The 14,896-nt window shown below is 41.6% G+C and overlaps 1 pseudogene; it reads right to left on the bottom strand.

Moving 5' to 3' along the window:
* Nucleotides 1-2,020: 2,020 nt before the first annotated feature.
* On the bottom strand, nucleotides 2,021-12,369 carry LOC119746520 (annotated as a pseudogene).
* Between the last annotated feature and the right edge of the window lie 2,527 nt (nucleotides 12,370-14,896).

Below are 14,896 nucleotides of genomic sequence, written 5' to 3'. Positions count from 1 at the left end.
TTCAATTTCATAAAAAAAAATTGCACCTTTACTTGGTACTTGGTACTTGGTGGTTATCCTGAATACTCCACGTGGAAGTCTAGCAAGGAGGCCTTGGGGAAGTGGAGCTAAATTAAATCCTTAAAGGTGTTGTGGTTTGGGGCGTCTGTGGTGTCTTGAGGGAGCTTGTTCCATTTCCGGATAGTTCGGGGTAGGAATGACTGCATATAGATGTCTGTCCTTGCAGCAATTTCTGTGAACTGGTGGTTGTGAAGTCTACGAGCCGGTGCTGGTTTGGGGACTATGGATGATGGGTTAATGTGAACTATGTTGTGTATTATTTTAGTAGGTAAGTAGGTAAGTTGGTTAACTTTCCTTCTCTCTTCCAGTGAAGACCAGCCTAGGGTTGTCAACATGTCGGTCACACTGCTCAGTCTGGAATAATCTCGCATTACGAAACGAGCAGCCCTCAGTTGCACTTTTTCCAGGGCTGTTATGTTCTTAGCTATGTGAGGGTTCCAAGCAATGCTGCCATATTCTAGGTGTGGTCTGACTAGTGCTAAGTACAGCTTTTCTTTGACTGATCTGGATGCAGAATGAAAATTTATTTTGATGAAGTTCAATATACGACTTGCTTTGGAAGTGGCATGTGCTGTTTGGTGATTCCAACTTAGGTTATTCTGAATGATTATTCCAAAATATGTCATGTTGGTTTTCTCTACGAGGTTGGATCCTAACATGGTGTCGTTAGTTTTGCCGGGGGCCCGCTTCCCGGAGATTCGCATGATGTTACATTTGCTGGAGTTAAATTTCATTCCCCAGGTTTGCGCCCAGTGAGCCAAGTTGTCCAGGTCTTTTTGGAACATCAATTCATCAGTTGATGAGCAGATCTTCCGATATAACAGGCAGTCGTCAGCGAAAAGGCGAGTTGTGCCAGTCACCGATTTGCTTATGTTGTTGATGAAAAGTAAAAACAGGTGGGGGCCAAGCACGGTGCCTTGTGGTATGCCACTGTCGACACTTTGCCATTTCAAAGACTTTCCATTTACCACAACTCTTTGTGACCTGTTGGTGGAATTCCCTGATCCATCTCTGTGTTTTTCCCCTTATCCCGTAGTAGACTAATGTTTGGACCAGTTTTTGATGAGAAACTATTTTGAATGCTTTGGAGAAGTCAAGTACTGCCATGTCTGTGGTGATTTGTTACGAGTTGGGATTTGCAGGACAGGCCTTTACGAAAAGCATGTCGGTTTTCGTTCAGGATGTCGTGTTCCTGGAAGTGTTTCATTTATTGGCTATCAATGATGTGCTCTAATAACTTAAAACAAACAGAGGTCAACAACACAGGTCTGTAGTTTGCCGGGTCTTCACGGGAGCCTTTCTTAAAAATGGGTGTTACGTTGGCTTTCTTCCAGTCAGATGGTAGAGAACCCAGGTCAAGTGATTGTTGGAATATGAATGCGAGTACTGGGGCAACTTCCTTGGCAGCTAGTTTCAAGTTGAGCGACGTCAGTAACTTGAGGACTCCGCTAACAGACACGGTGATGTTTGTCAAGTCTGGGTAGGGACTCGGTGGTAGAACTGGCTGCACATCGGTGTCATCCCTGCTAAAAACACTACAGAATTGGTCTTGTAGGGTTTCAGCTTTTTCTTGGTCAGATGTGATATTTTTCCCGTTGAGTTTTAGAATCTGAACACCTGTGTTGTCTTTACGAGTTCTGTTTATGTAGCACCAACATTTCTGGGGGTTACCTGTAGATGTAGTTTCTTGTAAAATGTGTGCGTTTAGCCCTTTGGATTTCGCTGTTCACTTGCTTTTGTAAAAGTTTGAATGTAGACCACTTGTTACTGCCTTCACATAGCTGCGCTCTTTCTTCCTGCAGCAACGGATTAGGACAGTAGTGAGCCATGAGGGTCTAGAATGTCCCTGGACTGGTTTTTGTGGTACTAATTTGTTAGTTTTCAGCCTGTCCCTAAAAATACTCCAATTTGCCTCAACTGTTCTGGTTTCTGGAGATGACTGCATGAATTCGGTCTTAAGCTAGAGGACAGATTTTTTCAGCTTGGATTCATCCACGTCATTCCACTTGAAGATGTTCCTAGGGGGCTTGACAGAGCGAGGTGCGGTGATGTTTATGTCAGCTAACACTGTTGCGTGATCACTAATTCCGGAGTTGCTGTAAACATTACAAACCAGAGTTGGACGTGTGGTGAAGAGCAAATCGAAGATGTTATCTGTTCCTGTAACTGGGTCTCTCCTTGTAGTAAAATTTGCCTTTTGTTCGAGATTGTAGTCATCTGCGATGTTGATAATTTTGGATTGAATACCGTTTGCCGAGAAAGTACATGTACCAGTCCTTGAGTTCCAAAGCATGCCCGGTATGTTGAAGTCTCCTCCAAGAATGATGAATGGGGAGTTTACCTGAGCCTGCAATTTACTCAGACTTCTGTCTAGGTTTTCTAGAGATTCTGGCCTGTAGGAGTCGGGGGCTCTATAATATGCAGAGATGAAGATGTCCTCTCCTTTCGGCTTGAGCGGTAGTTGGCACCAGAGTAATTCACAACCATCTTCAGAAAGTTCAATGGCTGAGAAACCATCCTTAACCAAGATAAAGACACCTCCGCCACGTCTGTCGTTTCCTCTGTCCTTGAACCTTTGTTCAACTGTCAAACTTGTGAATTTCTGATGAATGAATGCAAAGTTTACAAAGCCATTCATATCTTAAAACATTCATTCTTTTATAAAGCCCTGTCCGCAATGGACTTTTTTTTGGTCAAACTTACCGAGACTATGGGTACTTTTCCCGTTTTAAGTCCAGTGCGGACAGCCTAGGACATTTTCCTCTCAGTTACTTTTCCTGAGTCCAGCGGTTACTTTTACTGGCCAACTGCTGCCCAGGAAAACTGACCACGTGCCCAGGAAAATTGACCAGGTCACTTTTCCCGAGACGATAAGTCCAGTGCGGACAGTGCGAGTCGGTAAAAGTGGCTCATGAAAGTGACATCCGGCCCGAGCGCGAGTATCATGCATACAGAAACAGCACGATCCCACACGTGATGTGGCCGAACATTTTGTGGAAACACGTACGCTGCGGTGTGTCAAGTCCGAGCGGTAAAATCTTGTTATAAATATATTTTAACGGAGAATACATTCACAGAAAATATCAAGAGCACGTTCTGGGAAATACTTTGCAGTTATTCTTTTTCTCCACCAATGTTTGTTTTGTATTTTATACGATCCAATTTCGTCCTGTTACGCCGTGTAGTTTGCATGGCACCGTACGTAGGCCGCAGTCCCTGGTTCCGCTCCTACAGTGTACATCATAGCTTTGATTCTGTTAGCATGCGGTGGGAACCAGCGATTACCGATGGAACTGCTGCCGCATGGCTTCGATGTCGTCCATCACAAATGCGTCAGAATAGTAGGCATTTTCGTCAAGATTTATCCTGTCAAGATGAAATAACATCGTATGTTACGATTATATTGTGCATTTTAATGGTGTGTGTAATATTATACTGTGCGTATTGGGGGCTGAAAAAAAATGTGATCGGCATTTTATTTCCTGTGCGCGTGACTGTGACAGCTCGGTCACTTCTCCCACACGGTCTGGGTAAAATTTCCCGTGTCGAAAGTCCAAGTGCGGACAGTGGTCACATTTGACCATTTCTCATTTTACCATCGTCTCGGTAAAACCTTCAAAAAAAAAAGTCCAGTGCGGACACGGCTTAAGATGGAATTTTGCGTCGTGAGTGATTTTTTTCCAAATTTCACTCGGGAGGTACCACACTGAGTATACAGTGTTTATACGTCGGTGCAGGGCGAAACCTAATTTGATTCATTCTTTTGTTGATTAATACAAAGCCCATTAAAAAAGGCAAATAAATATATCAAAATATTATGAGGCATCAATAAAGTATCAAGTATCAGAAAAGCATACTAGTTCAAATACCAGAATGGTGATAGTACATAGCATTATTTGTGCTTGGCAGTTTTGAATTACGCACACAAAAACAGCAGCTTGTACATTGTAGAAATTGGTCATTTTTGGGAACCGTCCAAATTAAGATATTTATATATAGGTTTATCTCTAACTTTACAATGAGGTTCATATTTTAAAGCATTAATCTTTTTTCAGGTACTGTGTACAATTGTTGTACATGTACATCTATATTAACAGTATTCAACTTTGGGATGTTTCTTATTCAAAATTTGCAATTCATTGATCTGTTTGTCAGTGTGAACTGATTTTGTTGTGCAGTGTCTCACTTGAAAACTCATAATTAAACTTACAAATATCTCATGCCTAAAAAAAAATCAAAGTAAAGTTATTTTCTCTGATTGGAGTTGGTCTTTTAATTTGTTTGTTTTTGTGCATCAGGTCTTGACCCACAAGATAACCATTCCACCAGCACCTCTGACGTACCGGTGACTGGTGCTGCCATGACGGATCCTTATCACTATCTGACGCAACAGCACTTCACCTCAGAGATCTTCAAGATTGAGATCCAAAATCTCCCAAGACATTTTGGATTTGCGGTGAGTTTGCTCTCTATGCTTTCAACTCTCGATAATGATAATACAGTTTGTGCTCTGTTAAGAGTTCATAATGTTTTCCATGGTGAAGATTTCTCAGGGTCTTTTTGTAATTTTGTTTCACAGAATTTAAAGGCAATTGGATGAATTTCACTAAAACCTGGAAATATCCTAGCCTCATGTCTATATGAAAGTAATGGTAAACTGCATGTACATGTAGAAAGTTGTAATCTTTTTTCCAGTGCACTTTTTACAATGCCCGTACACTTTAATAGTTGTTTCTTCTGTTGCTGTGATATCGCTTTAGGTATTTCACATTTACAGCTTTGTGATTTTCTGTGTAACTTGTGAAACTAAAATTCATTGCATTGCAGTTTGTTGTTAAAGTATCTGACTGACTGCCTGTGCCTCGTGCACAATGAACAAACAGTCACATCAACCTCAACCAGAACACTTTGTAACTTTCCGTCCTTAAACAGCAGTGACACTGAAGTTCCAGCTCATGACATCACTGTATTGCTCATGAATATGGAACTTGGCACTTTCTTGAAAGTATTTTAAAGCCTGGAGCGTAACCCTTCATCAACTAAAAACCTCAAAATCTGTTTCAAACACACTTTAAATATCTGCAGTGGAAAATGTAGGGTCATACTGTACAAATGTACAAATGTAGATGTTTGTGCCAATTCATGTATAAATATTTTCATACAGACAAAGTTTAAAAACAAACATGCTCATTTAAACGCACACAAAAACCTCATTCAAGTAACATTTAATGTGTACATATGTATGCAGTTTTGTAATCCATTTGCCTAGCCGATCATTTTCAAGTATTTCTGAACCAAGAATGTAAGATTTGCTGTGATCTGGCAGATGCAAGATAGGCATGTATAAATATTTTCATACAGACAAAGTTTAAAAACAAACATGCTCATTTAAACGCACACAAAAACCTCATTCAAGTAACATTTAATGTGTACATATGTATGCAGTTTTGTAATCCATTTGCCTAGCCGATCATTTTCAAGTATTTCTGAACCAAGAATGTAAGATTTGCTGTGATCTGGCAGATGCAAGATATGCAAGATATGCAAGAAGTGGCACTTTCAGCATGCTCAATGCATGTTCCTGTGCCTCTTCCCATTTCACATGATTTGGTTTTCCTTTCTTAGTCAGATCGGAAAAGTTCGGAATGAATTTGCAATAGTAATTAACAAGGCTTATAGTGATCGAACTTCCTTTTTCATTCGTGGACAAGATGCATTCAGGATTTTTGTGATCTTTTCCGTCTGTGGCTTTACAACACCGTTTCCTACAATGTGCCCTAGAAAATCAAGGAAATCATATCTGGCCATATTTTGCCTTGCGCAAGGGATTCAAAACATCTTGAATTGTTTCGATGTGTTGTTCCCAAGTATCCGTGTATATTAGAATATCATCAATGAAATTAACGACATGCTGTATGTTTTCCAGCAATTTTCTCATCATGCGTATGAAAGTAGCCGGTGCATTTACCGTTCTGAAAGGTAACAGAGTGAATCGAACTATGTACTTTTTGAGGAGATTTGCGTGAAATGTGTGTGGCTTACTGTTCATCTCAATACAGTTGTCGTGTTGTGCAACTTTCCGTAATACAGGAAATGGCCCTTTCCATTGCATGAGTCATTTGTTCGCGTCAGTTGGCAGGACAACTAATACTTGGTGACCGGTATCAAACTTTTGATCTCAAGTACGCGCGTCGTAGTATTTCTTATAGCTAGTACTGGACTTCGCGAGTTCTTCTCAAGCTAGTTTGCAAGTAGACTCTAGCCGTTCACACAAGTCTATGACATACTGGTAAGTTGTCTTTACCTCTTTATCTAATTTTTCTCCAGTCCATAACTCTCTGAGGATAGTAAGAGGACCTCGTACTGAACGACCATACATGACCTCAAAGGGAGAGTACCTCTTGCGGAGATTCTCGATACGCGAACAACAGCTCAGGTATATACCGATCCCAATCACACTGTCTCTCACTGCACATGCGCCTTAACATTCGTTTCAGTGTACCATTGAATTTCTCAACAAGTCCATTACAGATTGGATGGTAGGGTGTAGTTTGCAGTTGTTTCATTGACATAAGTCTGCCTATTTCTTTCATAAGATCCGTGGTGAATTGTGCGGCCATATCTGATAGCATTTCATTTGGATCGCCCATTGGAGTGAAGATTTCAAACAACGCTTCTACTATGCGTTCTGTTTCAATAGGGCTACGGCTTCCAGATAGCGCGTCGCATAGTCGACCAAAGTCAGAATGTATCTATTGCCTCGTTCCGTGATGGCGTGAATTGGTCCTATCAAGTCTACGGCTACTCGTCTAAACGGCGTATCAATTAAAGGTATTCTACCTAGAGTAACCTTGCTGACACGACCTTTCGCGACCGTTCTTTGGCATATGTCACAGGAAACGCAGTATCTTCGGATGTCGCCTTGCACGCCTGGCCAAAAGAAATTTGCAAGTACTCGGTCTGTTGTTTTCTTGATACCGAGATGCCCTGCCATGGTGGAATTGTGTGCATGCTTCAATACCTTCGAGTGCATTTTCTTTGGGAGTACCAACTGTGTGATTACACGATAGTTTTCTGTCGACGGTGAAGCGAATTCATGGTAGAGTAATCCGTCCGAGACGAAATACCTAGTTTCGTTATCCTTACCCATTCGTTGGCTTTGACCTGTTTCCGCGAGGGTCAATAGCTTTTCCAACAACGGATGTTCATGTTGCGCTTTAATTATTTACGTACGAGATTCGGAGAGATTTTGCACTTCGGGAACTTTAAGATGACGCAAGTTTGTGACTTTCTTTATCTTTTGCGCTCTTGTCTCAACTGCAGCTGTTTTCTTGTCGCGAGGGCTTTGGCATTTCTGTTCCGGTGTGTCATTTCGTTTACCTGACCAACTGGGATCAGGATCACGTGGGTCTCTAACACCTGTTATGTTTCCCTATAATATCGTACAAGGGATTTGGCATACACTATGCATTCACGGTTCCTACCAAATACAGCGAATCTACAATGTATTTCAATACGCGCAACTGAAACATTCCGTGTACTGTCTAGAAGAACACACTTTTGTTTTGGCTCCAACATTTGTTCCTTCTTAACTAAACTCTGTTTGACGACAACCGTACTACATCCGCTATCACGCAGAACCTTAACCGTTTCGTTGCCTTACTGGAATTTGATTACTGATTGAACACGTGACACTAATCATGGGGACTTCATGCCCACAAGACAGTTTCAAATTTTCTCCTATTTGACCTGCACATTCGCATAGCGCAGGCCTCGATCTTGGGCAAAAAAGGGGCAGGCCACTTTGGCCTTGCCCCCATCAAAATTCCACAGGGCACCAAGGCCAACTCAAGGGGGCACCAAGGCCAACTCAAGGGGGCACCAAGGCCAATCCTTTCAAAACCTTTAATTTACATTATTTACAGCCAGTGTATACACGCCTATTTTCTAGGTCACATAAACAATCAAGAGTATTCAGTTCTTGTACAAATGTACACCATGTCCAAAGAGCTTCGTTTCCGATTTCGCTTTATCGCTTTTAGCTTTTAATGTTCTGATCAAATTTTAAAATAAATCGCTTTCTTCGTAATATCATACAGTTAAATAATACAGTTGATGTTTCTGTAAGATAACATTGACTAATGTTGATCTGGAATCTTCAAACATAGGCACCCAAATCGCACTGTCAGCAGGCGGAGCCGAATGAAGACCGAGTTTTGGAAAATCTCGGTAATTCAAAATACATGACGCAGCAAACAATTCGCCCATACGATCCTAGTATATTTGACGAACATAATCGTAGTTGAATTTCTAGTTTTCTCTAAATGAAAGCAATGAATATGAATTATCAACTCATTTAAAATAAAATTAATAAGCAGTTAGCAGTTAATTAAACAATATTATATACTTGGAAATACTCGGGCACTATCCGATTGTCGACGAAACTTCGGAAATTTTCAGAAAAAGGAGGAATTCCTCCCGTTTTAGTCACGTGACGTAAATTGTAATACAATGTATTACCAGAGGCTACCGGACCTAAGATTCATCAGGAATAGGCAGAAATCTTTTGGTCTGGGAACTAAGCTTGGGCGACTATCAAATTTCAATAGTCGCGGCGACTATCAATAAATAGTCGCGACTAGTCGACTAGTCACGACTAATTGCATTGTTTATTTTTCCATTAAAACCACTGATAAGGCGTCCCTGGATCTGTGTTTGCATAACACAGAGGGATACCCACACACTAGGCTTACCTCACGCCGGCCCCACACAGCATTTCTCCGCTAGCTCGGTGGAGTTTTATCATTTTTGTAAAACGAATTATGAATTATGACATACTTTTCTACCACCTTTGTAAGATTAAGTGGTTGTTGATTGTCAAATAATTCCTTGATCGTCAATTGCAATTAATTCTACAAATCCATGCTTGAGAACTTAACTCATTTAGAACAAGAATTTAGACAGATTGTGTGAGCCATGCCGCACGCATTCGGTGTGCCAGCAACATGTTTTGTACATAACCGAATTATGCATTATGCACAGTGCGTCGCACTTTCACGTGGTCTGGTTTCAGAATTTTCTTTCAGCACTATTGTGCAGTAGTAATAATTGTGTGTAGCGCGCGCGGAGATGTCCCACTGATTACTAGAGTTCAGCGAGTTGTCCACCATAAACAAAATATGGCTCTGCTAGGGCCTAGATGCATAATTCATGAAAGATTCAGAAGACGCACGTTCTGGTCCCGCCCAGTCAGTCACACTATCAGGTGACACTTATTAAGATACTTCCATGAGTGCTAAAAATGTTCATTGCTGTAAGAAGTTTGAGAAATCAATAAAAGCATCAATAAATAAGCAAAGTTACTGGGCAAGCTGGGTCTCATGAAATACGTTTCGGACATTCAATGGAGGAGAGGCCTTGATCTTGTCACGTTTCTTACTTTTCAATCAATTTAAAACTTTGCAAAAATAACATCGAAACTTAAAAGAACTCAAGACTAATTAAAGAGTTAAACATACAAATCTTAATTGACAATGTCATCATCACTATAATAGAGAACACAAAAGTTGGCTAATTTTACTAAAACTACTGTATTAAAAGACATTTAAGAAGAGTTTGAAAAACGATAATTATTAATTTTAGATTACCAAAGGGAACGATGTTTGCTCACAGTCACAGTCACAGGTCGTTACTCCAGATTTGCTAAACATTTTTGAGGTTTGATGGTTGATGCACTTGGAACCTGCACTCCAACTTTTTATATAAATTATCACAGAGAAAACTTGAGGCCACAAATTATTATATCATGCGTGCAATGTCGTAACGACTTATATTGATCCACATAACCATAAATGCAGAATACAAAATGAAAATGAACATCCAAAAGCTGCATGCACGCGGGAAGATTTACACTAAAATGTTGCTTTTATTTATGGTATTTCCGGGATCCAGAGTCCAAATGGCCGAGTCTCGAATCACATTTTATCTCAAATTGTCAAGGAGGAAAGTAAGGTATCTGACATGACTTGGCTTCAGACAGGCTCGCTTTGCGTTAACAATGACGCCAGCAGTGCTGAAAAGGCGCTCAGAGGGCACACTCGTCGCCGGAATGGCCAGATATTGCTTGGACCATTTTGCTCAGAAATATAAACCGAGGTTCGTTCACTTTCCACCAAGACAGAGGATTCCCTTCCAAACCCATGGGCGGTTCTGCGGCATACCGGCGGACTTCATCGGCGGCCAAGGCATCAGGGCCGAGGGGCACGGTTGGCTTTGAGGCTTTGTACATCTCGCCGAAGATGGTCTTGATTTTGGAGGTTTTAGCGGGGGGCTCATCAGTAGCCTCTCTGTCAACATCACTGTGCTCTGTGTTGTTCTCTGCCTCTGCCATCTCAGTAACTCGTTCGGTTACCATGTCGTGCACCCGGCTTACTTCTTCAGGTTTCATCATGGGGAATGGCTTGAAGCGTGGATCGAGAAAACTGTACATCTGCAGGTTCTTCTCAACATACCGGTGATGATAAATATCGCTCAGTTTTTCGCCCATTGCATGTTTGACACCTTCAACTGCTTTCGTGTCATCAGCCTTGTCAAGTAGACTTTGTTCAAGTCGGAATATGCAAGGTAGTAATCCGGAAACGGTGACGTACTCTCCGCTGAAGAATTCCGTCATCTCCTTCATCGGGGTCAGAAGATCAACCAACTGTTCGATAGTCTTGAATTCTTCAGCTGATGGCATCAGTTCCTGCTTCTTTAGTTCCAAGAGCATACTGCAGATGGCTTGCTGCTGCTGTACAATTCGTGCCAGCATGTCCAGAGTTGAGTTCCACCGCGTTTTGACATCTTGTACCAGTTTGTTCTGGGCAAGTCAAGCATCCCCTGCTTCTCCGTGAGCTTGTAAGTAGCAGTTGCACTTTTGTGGACATATTGCACAAGTTTTGTGCATCTGGCAAGTGTTGTGTGGACTTGTTTGGTGTCCAGTCCCGCCCTGACGATCAGATTTAGGCAATGCCCAAAGCAGGGGAGATGGCCCCACTCGAGATCCCGAATGGCCTTTGTTATGTTGGATGCATTGTCGGTCGTTATTGCCGTAAGTCGCTCCTGTTCCAAGCTCCATTCCTCCTGCACTTTCTTTAGGCTTGAAGCTATGCATTCAGCATCGTGGGGTGGAGGGCAATCAGTATTTTCAAGTGTGAATTTTTTCAACTCCCACGATGAGTTGATTGCGTGGATAGATACACCAAGGAATTGAGCCATGTTCCGAGCCGTCCAGAGGTCTGATGTGAGGGAGAACGATGTCGCATTGGCAGCAAGAGGGACCACGGTGGATGCGCGCAGGTCTTTGTACATCTGCGGAATTATCACTGAAGAAAATGTCTTCCTCGGTGGAAGAGAGTACCGGCTGTCAAACTTCTCCAACATTCGGACGAAACCTGGCTCTTCAACAGTATAGATTGGTTTCATATCTCTCGCAATGTGATATGCAACCGCCTTGGTCAACTCCTTAGCTTGTAAACTGTTTGATGAATACTGGACAGCTTTCTAGAACAGGGTCTGAAGTTAAAAACGAAACAAGACAAAAAATTAAGGGGTAAATAAAACACTGAATGTTGAATAAGGGCCCACATTTTGTTCTTATAAAGTGCAAAAAAAAAGGAACAAAACACAAAAACACAAGTGGATTTTTTTAGGGGGGGGGGTTGGTGGTAAGAATTATATACTGGTGAGAAGGTAAGTGTTTGTTTTTGTTAGTGTAGTCGTACATCGCGAAATCCGTGCAAATTTATAGCATTATTTTTCAATTTTCAATGGAATGCAGTTTAAATCAGGCTCAATGTATTGTTCTTAAAATTTGGGAAACATTTTTTTGGTCGTTTTACCAAAACTTACGCAGCATTCTGAGCATGATGCATCAAACAATATTTTTAAATTTTACAACATTAAACTTTAAAGTCGTATTATAACATTCGTAAGGGGTATACTTACGTCTAATTTGGGTTGCTGGCTTTGGGGTGTTGACAATCCTGGGACGCTAGGTGCAGTCGGAGCCGCAGACTTCTGGGAACTCTGCGAAAACTCACGATACCCACGAGGATGTTTGGCTCGCAAATGGTTCCTCAAACTGCTGGTGTTCCCAGTGGAGGTCAGCAATGCGTCACAAATCGCGCAGACAACCTTTGACTCACTGAGAACGATTTTGTCGTCAATTGGTTCAAGTGGATATCCAAAGTATTTCCATATTTCACACTTGGCATCTTTCTTTGGTGCCAAGCGTTTGTTTCGCAGCAGATCTGATGTTGGGAACGGCATTTTCGATGAAGACCTAAGTGCATCTGATGCTTGCAAAATTTTCCCGTGGCTTTTATTTTGGAGGTGGTAACTGGGATTAGTGAGAATAATTGGTTACAGACTTACAGTGATACTCACCAAATCACCAAACATCAAAGGCTTTCATTGTCTCCCCGACTCTCAACCCATTTCTTAGTAACCAGTAATACACTTGATGCCGATTTTAAAGACAATGACTGCCTCTTCATTAATGGTCTTGCCGCTTAAAAAGGAAACATCCGTCACAAACCCAAATAAATGTCAGACATGTTATCAACCCCTAACCACGAGTAGTAGCGGTGAAACTTTGTTAATCAAGTATGAAGTCAAAACTTTTACCGACTTCGGCGGTGCGCCGTCTTTGAAGTACCAACCCGACATTATTATTACACCCCTCCCCCTCCCCAAACCTTCCGCTGCAGTTGGTCGAGCGTGCCATGTTTCTTAAAATTTGTTTTAATATGGTGCTAAAGAGATTACTTACACTCTTGCTTCCGAAAAAATGCAGAGCCTCATCAACCAGTCGGATGCGGACTGTTGCATCATTACTTTCATACAAAGGTGCTTTGTAAACTAATAAGTGCTAACCACAGATAGCAGTCGCGGTGAGGATTGATACGTGAACCAGATGTGAGACTGAATGGAGGCTGTCGAGCTATGGTCAACCCGACCCGACCCGAGTCATAGGCCTCTTTTGTCATTATAGTCATTACGACTTACGCAAAACACTGTAATACTCATGAAACATAAATTTAGGGCCTATAGGTCGTTTACTCCCGACTCATATAAACTTGTTACGATAAACTTGACTGACCGCATCACAACTTAGGAAGGCTACTTTAACATTTACATTTATTCTACCAACTTCCATAAATTCTCACAAATATCTCTAAAATAATTACAAAAATCAGACGCAAGAAAAATGAAAAGAACAGAATAAATTACTCAAGGCAAGCAAACAAGCAGTTGTCTGATATTTCATTTTAATTCAAGAAATACACGAAGAAAGCTTTTTCACCAACAACTTGTCGAAATGCTGACCGGAGCGGGAATACCTGAGTCCCGGATGTGCCATGCCATGTGACTCGTGGGTAGAATAGAATCATGGAGCTCCAATGCAACCAAGGAGACATTACATGTATGTACGTCACTATGTACGTGTAGGCCTACATTGTTTTGCGTGTACTGTTAATCGTCATTTCGTCATGTACGGCATTCATGTGCGCCGAGTTTATATGTGACTCTATGTGTGTATCGTTCAACACGTGCGCCATTCATCGTTCATGAGTGACCCCGGCCCCAATGACCTGAGCTGTGTGAACGCACTATCGATCGCAATGTATTGTACAGGTACGATGTACAATGTACATGTACATGTACCGTTCTGTGAGTGTTTCGTTTTGTGTGTGTGGTGTTTCGTTGAAACTGTAAGTACTGTGTGTGTGTGTCTCTTTCTAGGTACGTGCGCTCGGTGAACAGTGTAGTGACTAGTCGCTCAGAATTTGAGCGGTGCGTAGTGCACTGCAGGGCAGGTTAATAGTCGCATCACAATAGTCGCGGTGCAAAATATTGCCGTGGCGCACTAGTCGCGACTCGCAGGACAATAGTCGCCGCATGACTACTCGACTATCTGAAAATCGATAGTCGTGACCACTAATACCTTTTGGTATTGGCGACTTTGCAACTAGTTGCACTAGTCGTCCAGGCTTACTGGGAACCAGAATACAGTTTTTGGATCCCAAAGGTTGGCAGGTCTGTGCTTATTGAGCCGCATTCGGAGCCGTCTCAACCTCCTCCTCATGGGTTTTGAACTCGCAGTTGCATTTTGTCCAAACATTGCCTTGCGCGATACCCATTGAGACGAGGTTGAGACGGCTCCGAATGTGGCTCAATAAGCACAGACCTGCCAACCTTTGGGATCCAAAAACTGTATTCTGAATCTCCAAAAGTTGTATTTTTCATTACAAAACTGTATTTTTCAAAAATATGCATAGGCGAGCTATACGAACAAATAAATGTGGCTGCAATGCTCCATTTTTAATAATCTTCATTAAAGTTATAAAAACAATGACCAGAGGTCTCCCTGCGGGTGGTAAACCCAATCAAACAATTTGCATGAATAAGGATATTGATCATATACCTTATTCATAAACAAACTGCTTTAAAAACTATTCAATGCAAGTCTACTTCAACATAAACTAAAGACTAGACTTCCTCATGTTTGAAATGAATAAACCTTTAATGCAGGTGAAACATTCATTTGGCCATGTTCAGACACCATGTTTAAGCTAAAACGGTAAAAGTTAAAATGGTCGCTCGCCACCAGTCTTGATAAAGTTCTCAAGGTGCTTTTCAACTTCATTGTTCTCCATATCCAACATTTTATTCAGATGCAGCAAAGAGTGTTCTGTCCTATTTCAAGATCACTCCAGTTTTATACTAACAGCGAATATAAGACCTGGAGCAATGTGTAGTTGAAACAAAAAGCTTCTGCATTTTTTCCCCTTAG

Source organism: Patiria miniata, unplaced genomic scaffold (assembly GCF_015706575.1).
Source record: "Patiria miniata isolate m_02_andy unplaced genomic scaffold, ASM1570657v1 HiC_scaffold_7, whole genome shotgun sequence".
Lineage (NCBI taxonomy): Eukaryota > Metazoa > Echinodermata > Asteroidea > Valvatida > Asterinidae > Patiria > Patiria miniata.
This window is presented reverse-complemented; position numbering and strand designations above follow the sequence as displayed.